The sequence below is a fragment of the Lepus europaeus genome, chromosome 11 (assembly GCF_033115175.1).
Source record: "Lepus europaeus isolate LE1 chromosome 11, mLepTim1.pri, whole genome shotgun sequence".
Classification (NCBI taxonomy): Eukaryota; Metazoa; Chordata; class Mammalia; order Lagomorpha; family Leporidae; genus Lepus; species Lepus europaeus.
Genome location: NC_084837.1, coordinates 92,166,680 through 92,182,308, shown reverse-complemented (window position 1 = coordinate 92,182,308; position 15,629 = coordinate 92,166,680).

Sequence of the window (15,629 nt, the reverse complement as noted above, 5' to 3'; positions counted from 1 at the left end):
ATCTCCCACGCAAGTGCAGGGGCCAAAGGACTTGGGCCATCTTCCATTGCTTTCCCAGGCCATAGTGGAAAGCTGGATTGGAAGTAGAGTAGCCAGAACTCACACTGGCACCTATATGGGATTCCAGCACTGCAGGAGGGGCTTTTCCCGCTACACCACGGTGCCAGCCCCTCTGTTCTGCATTTGGATGTGGGCGTGTTCAGGAGCTGGGTTTTTCCTTTACACCTTGGCTATGATGGTCAAGGTTCATTATGGGAAAATTAGCACAGTTGAGGACCCAAGATGTAAGGATGGCTGAGATCATCCTCAAATGTCACTCATGAGAGAAGAAATTAACTGTAAATCAACTGAAACATAACTTTTAGATATTAACAAGCTCAATTGGAAGTTGAAAATTACTTTTCTGTAAAAAAATTTTCTTCCTTTTACTGGACACTGTGTATATCTGTACATTGGATGATATCTCTGCACCCTCCCTTGATTTTTTTATTGGAAAGAGAACTCTCATTCACTGGTTCACTTCCCAAATGTCAATAATCACCAGGGCTGGGCTGGTTGAAGTCAGGCATAAGGAATTTAATCCAGTCTTTCCACATAAACAGCAGGAACCTAATTACTTGGGCCATCACTGCTGTCCCCCCAGGGTCTGCTTCAGCAGAAAGTTGGAGTCAGGAGCCAAAGCTGAGAATTAAACCCACACACTCAGATGTAGGATTTAGCCATATTAACTGCTGTACAAAATGCCTGCTCTTCCAAACTTTTAGTAATTGGAATTTATAAAGTTTTGTGGAGCACACATTTTAAATAAGGCTTGGTTCTGGCTCCTAGGTATTCATTTAATTTTTGCTGTGATCTTGGATAACTAGATTAACCCTAGTAATCCAAGTTGAGAAAGAGATTGATTATTATAGAAGTACTTTTTAGCTCAGTGGTCATATGAGGTTCTATTCCTGGTGTGATTGTTGATTTGTCTTAGCATTTGCACCAGTCATATTCTTAGTGTTTTCTCCGAATTGTAAATTTTAGAGTTGTGCTTTCTGACCCTGAGTTTGTTGAGCTGTATGTGTATTTGCATGTACATCTTGAGCCTCTCACCCTGCTGGGATGTACTATGTTACATGCTTATGTGGATCAACAGGGAGGGAAAAAGTGCAAGATAGAACAAGTAGCTAGAGATGTGAGAGCTTCTCTGCTGTCTCTACAGTAGTGACTGCAGGATGGCCCACAGAAAGGGGGAGACATTAAGGGCAGAGGGTAAAAATAGCCCACCCTCAGGATAGCAAGTTGAATCTAGAAGCCAATCCTTTAAAACAGGATTCCATAGTTGGTCCAAGTGACTCTTCATTTCAAACCACTATGTGCCCAGTACTCTTCCTGGGTCAGAAGCACAAATGTATGAATGAGACTCTGGGACTTACCCTTGGAATCTATGTATTAAACAACGATCTAAGGATTTTAGTTGCAAATAATCGTTGACTTAAGAAGAGATGTAATTGTTATTTTTAAAGATTTATTTATTTATTTGAAAGAGTAGGGGAGAGAGAGGCAGAGAGATCTTGCAACCACTGGTTCACTCCCCAAATGGCCACAACAGCCAGAGGCAGGTCAGGCCAAAACCAGGAGCCAGGAGCTTCATCTGGAACTCCTACATGGATGTTAGGGGCCCAGACATGGGGGCCATCTTCCGCTGCTTTTCCGGGTGCATTGGCAAGGAGCTGGATCACAAATGGAGCAGCTGGCACCCATATGGAATGCCAGCATCACAGGTAGTGGCTTAACCTTCTATTCCACAGCACCAGCCCCATAATTATTTTTTTTAAAAATATTGGGTAGCCATGGAATCAATGGAAAGATGGAAAGACTAGGTCTAAATTGTGCGCAGGACTGGGTCAGTGGAAATGCCACTGCTGTCATCACTGACTATATGGCAGCTCACACATCAGGAGAACGGCTCTGGATTCTGAAGCAGGAAGGGATTCTGGAACAGCTGCACTGACTCTAAAACCCTCCCCCTTGGTTGGCCCCCATAGCATCGTCTTGACCTGGAGAAAAGAAGGGCTGTAGGGGTTCATCCTCCATCTCTCATCCTCTCCACACAAGCGGCCTGCTGTTTCCCTACTTAGCATCCTCCCCCTCCTTTTCCTCAATTCTACAGCAGAAGCAGATGAGAAGATAAGCTAACCAAATTGTGTCTTAGCAAATTAGCGTTATGAGGTGACATGTTATAAAGAGATTTTTTCAACCATATCAACAATATCATTTCTTTCCACATTTATGCTTCATTAACAAAATATGATAAAACAAAAACCCCTCCATCCTAACTGTCATATAATAATAAATAAAATAAACCACAAAACAATGCAGCCATTTCTTGAAGGGAAACTATTTCAGATAAGAACTGTAACCTCAGGGTCGGCACTGTGGCGCAATAGGCTAAGCCCCTGCCTGTGGCACTGGCATCCCATATGGGCACCATTTGTGTCCCAGCTGCTTCTCTTCCTATCCAGCTCTCTGCTATGGGAAAGCAATAGAAAATGGTCCAAGTTCTTGGACCCCTGCACCTGCATGGGAGACCTGGAAGAATCTCCTGGCTCCTGACTTCGAATCAGTCCAGCTCCATATATTGTGGTCATTGTGGCCATATAGAGAGTGAACCAATGTATGGAAGCCCTTTTTTTCTGCCTCTGTCTCTGTAACTCTACCTCTCAAATAAATAAATAAAATATTTTGGGGAAAAAAAAGAATTGTAACCTTGTAACCTGGGGGCCTGTGCTGTGGCATTGCTAGTAAAGCCGCTTCCTGCAGCACCAGCATCCCATATGGCACTGGTTCCAGTCTTAGCTGGTCCACTTCTGATCTAGTTCCCTGTTAATGTGCCCAGGAAAGCAGCAGAAGATGGCCCAAGGGGTTGGGCCCCTGTACCCACACAGGTGACCCGGAAGAAGTTCTTGGCTCCTGGCTTCAGATCAAGTTAGTTCCAGCTGTTGTGGCCATTTGGAGAGTGAACCAGTGGATGGTAGACCTCTCTGTTTGTCTCTCCCTCTCTCTCTGTAACTCTGCCTTTCAAATAAACAATTGGGGGGCGGAGCCAAGATGGCGGATAGTGAGGACGTGCACTGATAGTCTGGAAAATAAAGTTTCATAAAAGTGGAATTACTGTAGCCTCAGGAAAAGACTCAAGAAAAAAACTGCAGAGGAAACGCATCCAGATCTAGTGGATGTGACACAGAGGACCTACAAGGAGCACACCGCGTGGAAACCCAACTGCGGGAGACGAATCTTAGAATCTCCCCAGCGCGGGAACCAATGGGAGGTAAGACAAAAGCCTCAGAAACGGGAGACATTAGTGGGGAAAGGCAGAGGCCCCTCCCTCCACTTGAGCAAAACAAAGAGCTGGCACCACTTTACATATGTAAAGTGGCAATGAGTACACAAACTAAGTAACTTTGGGTCTAAGGTGAAACTTGAGAACACATTGAGGGCTGCATAAACTCTGTGTGTGGTCCCAGGGGTAGTTCAAATGAATACTCACAGAGGCCAGATTTCAACTACACTCAATTCCCCTCAGCCATTCGGAATCACTTCCCAACTGAGTCAAAAAAAAAAAAAAGAGAGAGAGAGAGAGGGAGAGAGAGAGATCCAGCAAGGAGCAAGGTGAGTCACTTATTGCACAGCCTTAAACCTGAAGAATCAAGCAGAGCTCTCTGGCCACACCCATCACAGCCTCTAAGGATCCATCAAAGCAGACAGCCCACTTAGAGGCATAGTATAACGAGAAAAAAACACTACAGCAAAAAAAAAAAAAAAAAACATAAATTATCTCCAACATGCCAAACAACAAACGTAGAAGCCGAGGTAACAAAAGCAAGGAAGACACTATGATGCCCCCAAATGAACAAGACACCCCAATCCAAGATTATGAAGATGAAGAGATAGAGGAAATGCAAGAAGCGGATCCAAAAAACTGATAAGAACATTAAGAAGTTCTCAAAAACAAATTCTTGAACTACAGAAATCCTTAATGGACAAGATAGAAAATCTCTCTCGTGAAAATGAAATATTAAGGAGGAATCAAAATGAAATGAAACAACTAGTAGAACATGAAACTGTGGTAGTGACAAGAAACCATAATGAAATGAAGAACTCAATAGATCAAATGACAAACACATTAGAAAGCCTTAAAAACAGAATGGGTGAAGCAGAAGAGAGAATATCGGAATTAGAAGACAGAGAACAGGAAAGGAAACAGGCAAATCAAAGAAAAGAAGAAGAAACCAGAAATCTAAAAAATACTGTCAGGAATCTACAGGATACTATTAAAAAACCCAACATTCGGGTTCTAGGAGTTCCTGAAGGCATGGAGAGGGAGAAAGGATTAGAAGGCCTTTTTAGTGAGATACTAGCAGAAAATTTCCCAGGTTTGGAGAAGGACAGAGACATCCTAGTACAGGAAGCTCATAGAACCCCTAATAAACATGACCAAAAGAGATCCTCACCACGACACGTCGTAATCAAACTCACCACAGTGAAACACAAAGAAAAGATCCTAAAATGTGCAAGAGAGAAACGCCAGATTACTCTCAGAGGATCTCCAATTAGACTCACAGCTGACTTCTCTTCAGAAACCCTACAAGCTAGGAGAGAATGGCGAAATATAGCCCAGGTACTAAGAGAGAAAAACTGGCAGCCCAGAATATTATATCCTGCAAAACTCTCATTTATGAATGAAGGTGAAATAAAGACCTTTCACAGCAAACAGAAATTGAAAGAATTTGTCGCCACTCGTCCAGCCCTGCAAAAGATGCTTAAAGATGTTTTACATACAGAAACACAGAAACACGGTCACCAATATGAAAGAAGGTAAAGGAAGGAAACCTCACAGCAAAAGATCACAGGAATCCCAAACCATATATTAGAAAATATCTTTGGCAAATGGCAGGGCAAAGTTACTCCTTCTCAATAGTCACATTGAATGTTAATGGCTTGAACTGTCCAGTTAAAAGACACCGTTTGGCTGATTCGGTTAAGGAACAAAACCCATCTTTTTGCTTCTTACAAGAAACTCATCTTTCCAACAATGATCCATACAGGCTGAAAGTGAAAGGCTGGAAAAAGATATACCATGCCAACAGAAATGAAAAAAGAGCGGGCATAGCCATCTTAATATTGCACAACATAAACTTTACCACAAAAACTGTTAGGAGAGACAAAGAGGGGCCTATTTAATGATTAAGGGATCCATTCAACAGGAAGATATAACTATTATCAATGTATATGCACCTAATTACAGGGCACCAGCTTATTTAAAAGACTTGTTAAGGGACTTAAAGGGAGACTTAGACCCCAATACAATAGTACTGGGGGACTTCAATACTCCACTCGCAGAGATAGACAGATCAACAGGACAGAAGATCAACAAGGAGACAGTAGAATTAAAAGACACTATAGCCAAAATGGATCTAACAGATATCTACAGAACATATCATCCTACATCTAAAGACTTTACATTCTTCTCAGCAGTACATGGAAGCTTCTCTAGGATTGACCACATACTAGGCCATAAAGCAAGCCTCAGCAAATTCAAAAGAATTAGAATCATACCATGCAGCTTCTCAGACCACAAAGGAATGAAATTGGAAATTAGCAACTCGGGAATCCCTAGAACACGTGCAAACACATGGAGGTTGAACAACATGCTCCTGAATGAACAATGGGTCATAGAAGAAATTAAAAGAGAAATCAAAAATTTTCTGGAAGTAAATGAGGATAACAGCACAACATACCAAAACCTATGGGATACAACAAAAGCAGTGTTAAGAGGAAAGTTTATATCAATAGGTGCCTACATCAAGAAATTGGAAAGGCACCAAATAGATGAGCTTTCAAGTCATCTCAAGGATCTAGAAAATCTGCAGCAAAAAAACCCAAACCCAGTAAGAGAAGAGAAATAATTAAAATCAAAGAAGAAATCAACAGGATTGAATCCAAAAAAACATTACAAAAAATCAGCCAAACGAGGAGCTGGTTTTTTGAAAAAATAAACAAAATTGACACTGCATTGGCAAAACTAACTAAAAAAAGAAAAGAAAAGACCCAAATCAATAGGATCAGAGATGAAAAGGGAAACGTAACAACAGACACCACAGAAATAAAAAGAATCATCAGAAATTACTACAAGGACTTGTATGCCAGCAAACAGGGAAATCTATCAGAAATGGACAGATTCTTGGACACATGCAACCTACCTAAATTGAGCCAGGAAGACATAGAAAACCTAAAGAGACCAATAACTGACACAGAAATTGAAACAGTAATAAAGGCCCTCCCAACAAAGAAAAGCCAAGGACCAGATGGATTCACTGCTGAGTTCTACCAGACATTTAGAGAAGAACTAACTCCAATTCTTCTCAAACTATTCAAAACAATCGAAAAAGAGGGAATCCTCCCAAATTCTTTCTATGAAGCCACCATCACCTTAATTCCTAAGCCAGGAAAAGATGCAACATTGAAAGAGAATTACAGACCAATATCCCTGATGAACATAGATGCAAAAACATTCAATAAAATTCTGGCCAATAGAACGCAACAACACATCAGAAAGATCATCCACCCAGACCAAGTGGGATTTATCCCTGGTATGCAGGGATGGTTCAACATTCGCAAAACAATCAACGTAACACACTACATTAACAGACTGCCCAAGAAAGACCATATGATTCTCTCAATAGACGCAGAGAAAGCATTTGATAAAATACAACACCCTTTCATGATGAAAACTCTAAGCAAACTGGGTATGGAAGGAACATTCCTCAATACAATCAAAGCAATATATGAAAAACCCACGGCCAACATCCTATTGAATGGGGAAAAGTTGGAAGCATTTCTGCTGAGATCTGGTACCAGACAGGGATGCCCACTCTCACCACCACTCTTCTATATAGTTCTGGAAGTTTTGGCCAGAGGAATTAGGCAAGAAAAAGAAATTAAAGGGATACAGATCGGGAAGGAAGAACTCAAACTATCCCTCTTTGCAGATGATATGATTTTTTATTTAGGGGACCCAAAGAACTCTACTAAGAGATTGCTGGAATTCATCAAAGAGTTTGGCAAAGTAGCAGGATATAAAATCAATGCACAAAAATCAACAGCCTTTGTATACACAGGCAAAGTCACAGCTGAGGAAGAACTTCTAAAATCAATCCCATTCACAATAGCTACAAAAACAATCAAATACCTTGGAATAAACTTAACCAAAGACGTTAAAGATCTCTACGATGAAAACTACAAAACCTTACAGAAAGAAATAGAAGAGGATACCAAAAAATGGAGAAATCTTCCATGCTCAGTGATTGGAAGAATCAATATCATCAAAATGTCCATTCTCCCAAAAGCAATTTATACAGTCAATGCAATACCAATCAAGATACCAAAGACATTCTTCTCAGATGTGGAAAAAATGATGCTGAAATTCATATGGAGACACAGAAGACCTCGAATAGTCAAAGCAATCCTGTACAACAAAAACAAAGCCGGAGGCATCACAATACCAGATTTCAGGACATACTACAAGGCAGTTGTTATCAAAACAGCATGGTACTGGTACAGAAACAGATGGATAGACCAATGGAACAGAATAGAAACACCAGAAATCAATCCAAACATCTACAGCCAACTTATATTTGATTAAAGATCCAAATCCAATCCCTGGAATAAGGACAGTCTATTCAATAAATTGTGCTGGGAAAATTGGATTTCCACGTGCAGAAGCCTGAAGCAAGACCCATACCTTTTTTTTTTTTAGAAAAAGAATTGTAGGGGCTGGCACTGTGGCGCAGAGGGTTAATGCCCTGGCCTGAAGCGCCAGCATCCCATATGGGCGCCGGTTCTAGTCTTGGCTGCTCCTCTTCCAATCCAGCTGTCTGCTATGGCATGGGATAGCAGTAGAAGATGGCCCAAGTTCTTGGGCCCCTGCACCTGCGTGGGAGACCCGGAGGAAGATTCTGGCTCCTTGCTTCAGATCGGCACAGCTCCAGCAATTGTGGCCTATTGGGCAGTGAACCAGCAGATGGAAGACCTCTCTCTCTCTGCCTCTGCCTCTCTATAACTCTGCCTTTAAAATAAATAAATCTTTTTAAAAAAGAAAAAAGGAAAAGAATTGTAACCAGCTCCAAATCCAGGGTCTCTGGGACTGTACAGCTTTCCTTGAGTTCTGTCTCATTCTTTCTCAAAATTATGTGATCTGATCTACAGACTAAACCATAAGGTCAAATACACTAGAGTAGCAGATGATGACAGGAAAGACAGGGAAAATTCCTTAAAACTCATAAATATATACAAGGAATGGAAGAAAATATGTGTAGTTTCTCTTAATATGTGTAGCTTTAATTTTCATAAGTAAATACATGACCAGAAATGAACTTTGTAACTTTTCTTTTCCATAACTTTCAAGTAGCACTTTGTCTTTAGCTGGAACCTCAGCTGAAGGTTTTTAATAGGAAAGGAGACTCCAGTCTTCATTTATGAGGAAACTGCATCCATAATGTCTTTTTCTATAGAATAGTGTGCTGGATCTATCTTACACAAGCTGTGAGGGCTAATCAGTAAATTTTCAACATTGTGGTGGGCCATGTTACAAATAGCCATTATTGGGGATGGCATAGCAGGTTGAGCCACCACCTACAGCTCTGGTATCCTATAAGTACTGGTTCATGTCCTGACTACCGTACTTCCAATCCAGCTCTCTGCTAATGGCCTGAGAAAAGCAGCAAGAGATGGCCAAATTCCTGGGCCCCTGCCATCAACATAGATGTGCTGGATGAAGCTCCTGACTTCTAGCTTCAGCCTGACTCAGCCCTGGCTTTTGTGGCTACTTGGGGAGTGGACCAGTGGATGCAAGATCTCTCTGTGTAACTCTGACTTTCAAATAAACAAATATCCTTTTAAAAAGTGAATATAATAAATCCCTAGATTCACTACTTCTTATATTGGCATCTACTGTTTTGGTGGATGTATTTTGTCTATGTATTATAGAAATATCATTCAACATCATTCCATTTCTTTCACCTTATTCCAGTGCATGTTCAGTAATGTCATGTTGATATCTTGAAATTGGCAATGGCAGGAGTTTTTACACCAAGGAAGTTGGAAAATACTACAATTTGGTTCCACTAATGATTGCAGTACCAGAAGAAGCCCCAGGGCACACTGGGCCTGTATTCCTCTCTGCCTGTATTATGTAGTAACAATGTTTAAATCACAGTTGCATGAAAAACCAAAATGACCCTGTTTTGAAATCATTATTGTGTCCCTTAGTGGAAGCATTCTCTCAAGGCTAAGGCCTTTAAGCCAAAAGAACACTGAGCTGTTAGGACAAAAAGCAAAAACTTTGTGAGTGAGTTTATAGGTGTAGTAGTGATAAGCATCCCTGCTGCCCTGGGGTTCCTGGTCACAGGTATTGGTTGCTAGTTCAAGACACATATTGGGGCCAGTGCCATGGCTCACTTGGTTAATCCTCTGCCTGCGGTGCCAGCATCCCATATGGGCACTGGGTTCTAGTCCTGGTTGCTCCTCTTCCAGTCCAGCTCTCTATTGTGGCCTGGGATGGCGGTGGAGGATGGCCCAAGTACTTGGGCCCCTGCACCCACATGGGAGACCAGGAGGAAGCACCTGGCTCCTGGCTTCGGATCGGCACAGTGCCGGCCGTTGCAGCCATTTGGGGAGTGAACCAAAGGAAGGAAAACCTTTCTTTCTGTCTCTCTCACTCACTGTCTATAACTCTACCTGCCAAATCAATTTAAAAAACACATATGGTACCCTTGTGATGGAATGAGAAGACCATGCCAAGATGACCGCTGGCAAGCAAGTGTCAGTTACTCAGGAATAGCTTCGGAACCCACCTGGCAATGGAGCCTGCCTGGCAACAGCCTGTGATTGGATAGAGCATAAACCGCCCCTTGACAGGATTGGCTGCCTTGGCTATATAAGCTGCTGTACCAACTGAAATAAACAAGTCTGCAAGCTGCTCGCATCTGGCCCACTTTCACCAGATTCCCGGTGTCTGTGTGGTGACTCCGTGCCTCTTGCCCCCACCGTGCTCCTCCTCACAGAACGAATCCACAGCAGCAGTACCCTAACCTCAAAAGGTACTTTCTCTCTGTTGTAGCTATAACTGGATCCTTCAATTACAACCTTGTATAAGTCCAGCTCCTTCTAAATAGTGAAACTAATGAATGAAGACCATGAACTAACTGTTTTTATCGTGCAGGAAATTATTTCCTTAGAAGCAATGCTTTGATATCAAGTCTGTGGAAGGTGTGTCCACAGAAGGTAGTGCAGATAGACTCTGACTCCTGGAAAGCAAATCCAGCTGTGCTTCCATGAGAACATAGCTCAGCTTTCCTCGTGGTGCTGCAGCAGGTCTTAGGTTGCTCACTGCTACTGGCAAGTTGAGCCTATTAGACAAAGAACTTAGGATTGAAGTACTTGTTCTTTGCTTTAGCTGTGCACTGCCTTTATTTTTTTTTAATTTTATTTAAGTCATAAAAGTTTCATGTTTTTCATATATATAGATTTAGGAAGGCATCGCCTTTAGAAGGAACCACCCACTCTGTGGGTCTTGGTTTCCTTGTGCTTTTCATCTCTTCTCTGGCAACAGCCTCCTCAGTATCTGCATTAGTTTTCTATTTATGCCTAACGTAGTGGGTTAGCAACACAACTATGAAATTTATTATCTCAAAACTCTGTGAGAAATATGGCATGATATAACTGAACTCGCTGCTCAGGGTCTCAGAGAGTTGAAACCATTGGGATCAACAGGATCATGATCTGTGTTGAAGGCTTTAGAGAAGAGTCCATTTCAAAATGCATTCATGTTATTGCCAGAATTCACCCCCTGTGGCCTGGGACTGAGGTCCCAATCTTTGGCATGCAGCTCCTCTGTATCCAAACCAACAGGAACACAAAATCCTTATAATGCTTCACATCTCTCTGAACTCCCCCTTATTTTTAGTTCTCAAGGGCTCCTGTGGTCATACGGACCCCTGGGTAATTCAGTCTATTCACCTTATCTTGCAGTTTACAGACTAATGAACTTCAATCTACTGTCTCCCCTCTCCATGCAGCAACTGCCAGAATCCTATTCCTTGATATGAGATAGTTTCACAGCCTTCACCTCCCCAAACTGCCGAGACTCCCCTATGTCCCTAAGGATGTGTTGCCTGCAGCTATTATTGGTTTCAATGTCTATAACAGTTAATGTTTCTAACTGCAAGCAACAGAAGCCAATTCTTGCTAATTTGGAGAGAAAAAATAATTTTTGAGAGATTACACGGTAGCTTACAGATTTGCCAGAGGGCAGGAGAACTGCCCTCAGAGGCTGCCTAAGTGAAACTACAGATTGTTACAGTGAGAAGACTGCTGCTGCTGTTTGAACCACTGCTACTGGATGCAGGGGACACGGCCATTGCCATTGCCCTGAGCTCCCAGAAACTCCACGACACTCCAGCTACTCGCTCTGCCTGAGCTTTTGCTGCTTGTGTCACGAGGTCCTTATTTCAGGTCTCAGATAAAAATGTCTGACTGAGGGGGCCCAGGGCACTATCTGCAAGGGAGCTGGGGGAAAGATGAGCTTGATATTTTCAGCTTCTAGAGAGGTGGGTAAGATTTGCTTCTCCTTTGGGTTGACAATGTAGGGAAGCTTAAAACACAGAAGTGGCTCAAATGGCTGGCATCTAAAGCTATCAGAAATACCACACACACACACACACACACACACACAGCTTGCACATTCATTTGCAATCTAAACCAAGGCCCTGTGAACAAGAGCAACAAGACAAAATATCTGAAATCATGCCTACATTTCTTGGGGAATGGATTTAACATCCATGATGCTGTCCAACAGGACGTATCTTGTTCTCTTTATAGCCTCTTGTAACCATCCTGTAGCATTTCCTGGTGGACGTCTCCCTGACCCCTCCAAGAGCACTGCTCCAGTGAAGGTGCTGAGTCTGCTATTTGCTTCCGTCTCTTCTTCACTGTACTCAGCAGTGTTTCCAGACTCTCTTTGGGAAATGGAAATCTGCTCCTGCTCTCCTCTCCTCTCATCGGCATCCCTTCAGTGGCTCCCCCACGGCCTTCAGAACGAAATCCAAGAACCTTGGTGAGGCTGTGCCTATTCTGAGCCCTGCCTGTCTCTCCAGCATCCTGTGTCACCTGCGTCACCCCACTCAGCCCCAGGCAGGCCAAGCCACTGGCCCTATTGGGTGCCTCCTCCCTCAAACCCCTATCTCAGGCTCCTCTGTCTCCCATACCTTTGCGTTTTTTTTTTTTTTTATTCCCCACAGAAACATCTTTTCATAATCCCCTTGCTTGGGTCCCTTCAGATTTTTCTTTCTTGACTTTCAGGCCCAAAGGAACTTTTCTCTCTGGTACTCAGGCACCCCTCTGGCAGAGCATTCCTTCTAACAGGCAAGAAAGGAAGTGTGTTTTCAATGAATGATGGGCGAGAGTCTGCTGGAGTTGCTGTGGCTTATCTGAGTACAAAGCAGACATAGCAACAGAGCATCCTTGGACCCATGTTGGGCATAACAGTGGAGCTCTGCTGTGGCTGTCTTAGTCAGTGAGACCAGACGCTGCCTTCATTGATCTGTCCAGACACAACAGCTGGAGGAAATCCTGCCTCAGAGTTGTGTCCAGCAACCACACATCGTGGCCTTCCGAGGCCTTTGTACCCAGTGACTGCAAGGAAAGGGTTGTATAATGAAGACTCACACACAAACCAGAGCTCATGTTTCCCATCAACTACTCAGGTGTTCTCTTTCTACAGTCCCTTCTTGAAAAGTGTGAGTAATACATTGATGTGAGTAGCAGTAAAATCCTAGAGGCATAATGTCACCATCATTTCCTGAGAATGGTCTGTTGTGGGCAACTCTTTGCCATTTATGTCTCACTCTGACCTGAGTTTGCTTTCTTGGACTTTCTAATGTTGATGCTGAGCCTGAAAACAGCACCCAAAGATGCCTAGAAGTGGCACTGGGTTCGTAATTCCTTTGAGACACTTCATTATCGATTCTTATTGAGCTTATTACCAGTTAAAGCCTGCACGGTCTATTTTCAAATGAAGTTAAGTTAGGTCAGTCATAAGTTCTTCTGCAAATTATTGGAATTTTATAATTAAACACATTAGAATTCTTCATGTTATTTCAGCCTAGTCCTTCTTTCTGTTTGTCCTAGTATTAAACCAGGGTGCAAGGAATGTGAGTGGACAGCAGATGGCAGGAGAGAGCCACTGTAGCCTCAGCAGGCCAGCGAAGCCGTGGAGTCTTAGAAACTGGCTTGATGAGAACTCTGTACAGCTCTACAATTTTTGCTTGGTAAATCAAAAACTATTCTGAAATAAAAACTATAACAAAAAGAAACTGGCTGGTGAGAAACAAAAACAGAAATGTATGGAAGAATTTAACCTTTGAGGTGAAGAGAAAGCAGAGGTTAGGTGACATATGAACTCAGGGGCAAGGCAACTAGAGAGGAGATCCTGTGGCCCTGATTCAGTGGCTAGGGGGAGGCAGAATCAGGTGGCTGTGCAGAGACTCCTGAGCCCCATTGGGAAATACAGCCTAAGCCCAGATTCAGAAACTGTCCAAATGGGTGGCAAGAGAAGACATGTAACCTGCGTGTCATCGTGGAATATTATGCCCTGATTACAGATGATGTTTTCAGTCTTAATGACAGGAAGATGTTTTTAATTTGAAACTGAAAATCATGCTGACCTCAGTTATGTAGTAAAAAGACTGGTATACATGTATGTGTGTATGCGTGTGTGTATATGTCTCTCTGTGTGTATATATATATGAATGAATATGCTGAATGTAAATGAAAGAGAGAAATTAATCAAAAAGTTAACATTGCTTGCATTTTCTAAGTCTGTCTCAGAGAGCATACACTATTTCCAGAACTAGAAAATGCAGTAAATGTTATCGGCATTTCCAGTTTTCAAGAATTAGGGCTCGGTGAACACAGTATAGGGACAAGACTCCTGCTTAATACCTGGAAATCTGGATTGACTCCACTTAGGAAAGGTACCTTTCATTCATGTGGTTCATGCATTCTGCAGTCCAACAGCTATTTGTCAAATGCTGATCATCAGGCCGGCTCTTACTGGCACAGGTGGGTGCAACCTTAAAGAAGTCACTCTTTGGCTCTTTTAGTTACTGTCGTGATGGCCACCTGTTGTGTGCCAGGTCTTGGAATAAGTTTCTGCACATCACATATGGAGGGTTAAGGAACAGGCTGTTTTAAGGGAAACCTACAAAATAGAAGCACAAAGAGACTTGAGGTCCCCATCTTTTCAATGTTCCATAGAGAGGCATGCCAGAGGCTGACCAATTGGCCAGGCTGTTCTTTTTTTTATGACTTTTGTTCTTATTTATTTGACATACAAAGAGAGGTACAGACAGAGACAGAGAGCTCCCATCTTCCTATTCACTCCCAAGTGGCAGAGACTGGGCCAGTCCAAAGCCAGGAGCTAGAAATTTAATCCAGATCTCCCATTTTGGGAGTTCAACCACTTAAACAATCACCTGCTCCTCCCTGGGTGTACAGTAGCAGGAACCTGGAAGAAGCAGAGCCATGATTCAAATGCAGGCCCTCCAACTTGGAATGAGAGGCATCCCAACTGCTAGGCCAAATGCCTGCTCCATGCGAGGCTTGTCTGATGAAAGTGCAGTGGTCCAGGAAAGCAGTTGCTTCACATGTGGGAATCTTAGGGGCCCGTGGGTGTTTCTGGTATGCACACACCCTCTAGCTGGAGCAAAAGTGCCCCTTGGTCCCACAGGAAGCTACAAACAGAAGACCTCAATAACCCAGACTAAGAAGTGGGCATCATTTTCTCCCAGACTTCTCCCAAGCTTCACATCCCAGAGAGCCTCTGGTCCCTGGTAAGCCACTCATTGACACAGGCGAGCCAGCTGCCTCCTGGCCCTCTGTCTCTTCCTTCTCTCTTCACATCCATAGCCACTCTACCAGCTCAGGCTTTCTTTATCTCCAGCCTAAACAACAACAATAGTCCCCTAAATAGTTTCTCTCTCTCTCTCTATCTATCTCTATCTCTCTATCTCTATCCATATTTCTATCTCTATCTCTATCTCTATCTCTATCTCTATCTCTATCTCTATCTCTATGTATTTATTTATTTGAAAGTCAGAGGGAGAGAGAGAGAGAGAGAGAGAGAGAGAGAGAGAGAGAGAGAGAGATCTTCTATCCATTGGCTAACTCCCCAAATGGCTGCCTCAATGGCCAGAGCTGAGCCAAGCTGAAGCTAGGAGCCAAGGATTTCATCTGGGTCTCTCATGTGGGTGTCTCTTGTGGGTGGCAGAGGTCCCAGGCACTTTGGCCATTTTCCACTGCTTTTCCCAGGCCATTTGCCGAGAGCTGGACTGGAAGTGGAGCAGGCAGGACTCGATATGGTGCGCATATGGGAGGCTGGCATTGCAGGCAGTAGCTGTACCTACTATGCCACAATGCCAGCCCCCTTGTCTCTTAACTTTTACTCTCTTCTTCCTCCTACCCATCTTTCATTCTATAACTGGTACAATCTTTTAAACAGGCATCTGACTAGTATATGGTTCAGCAAT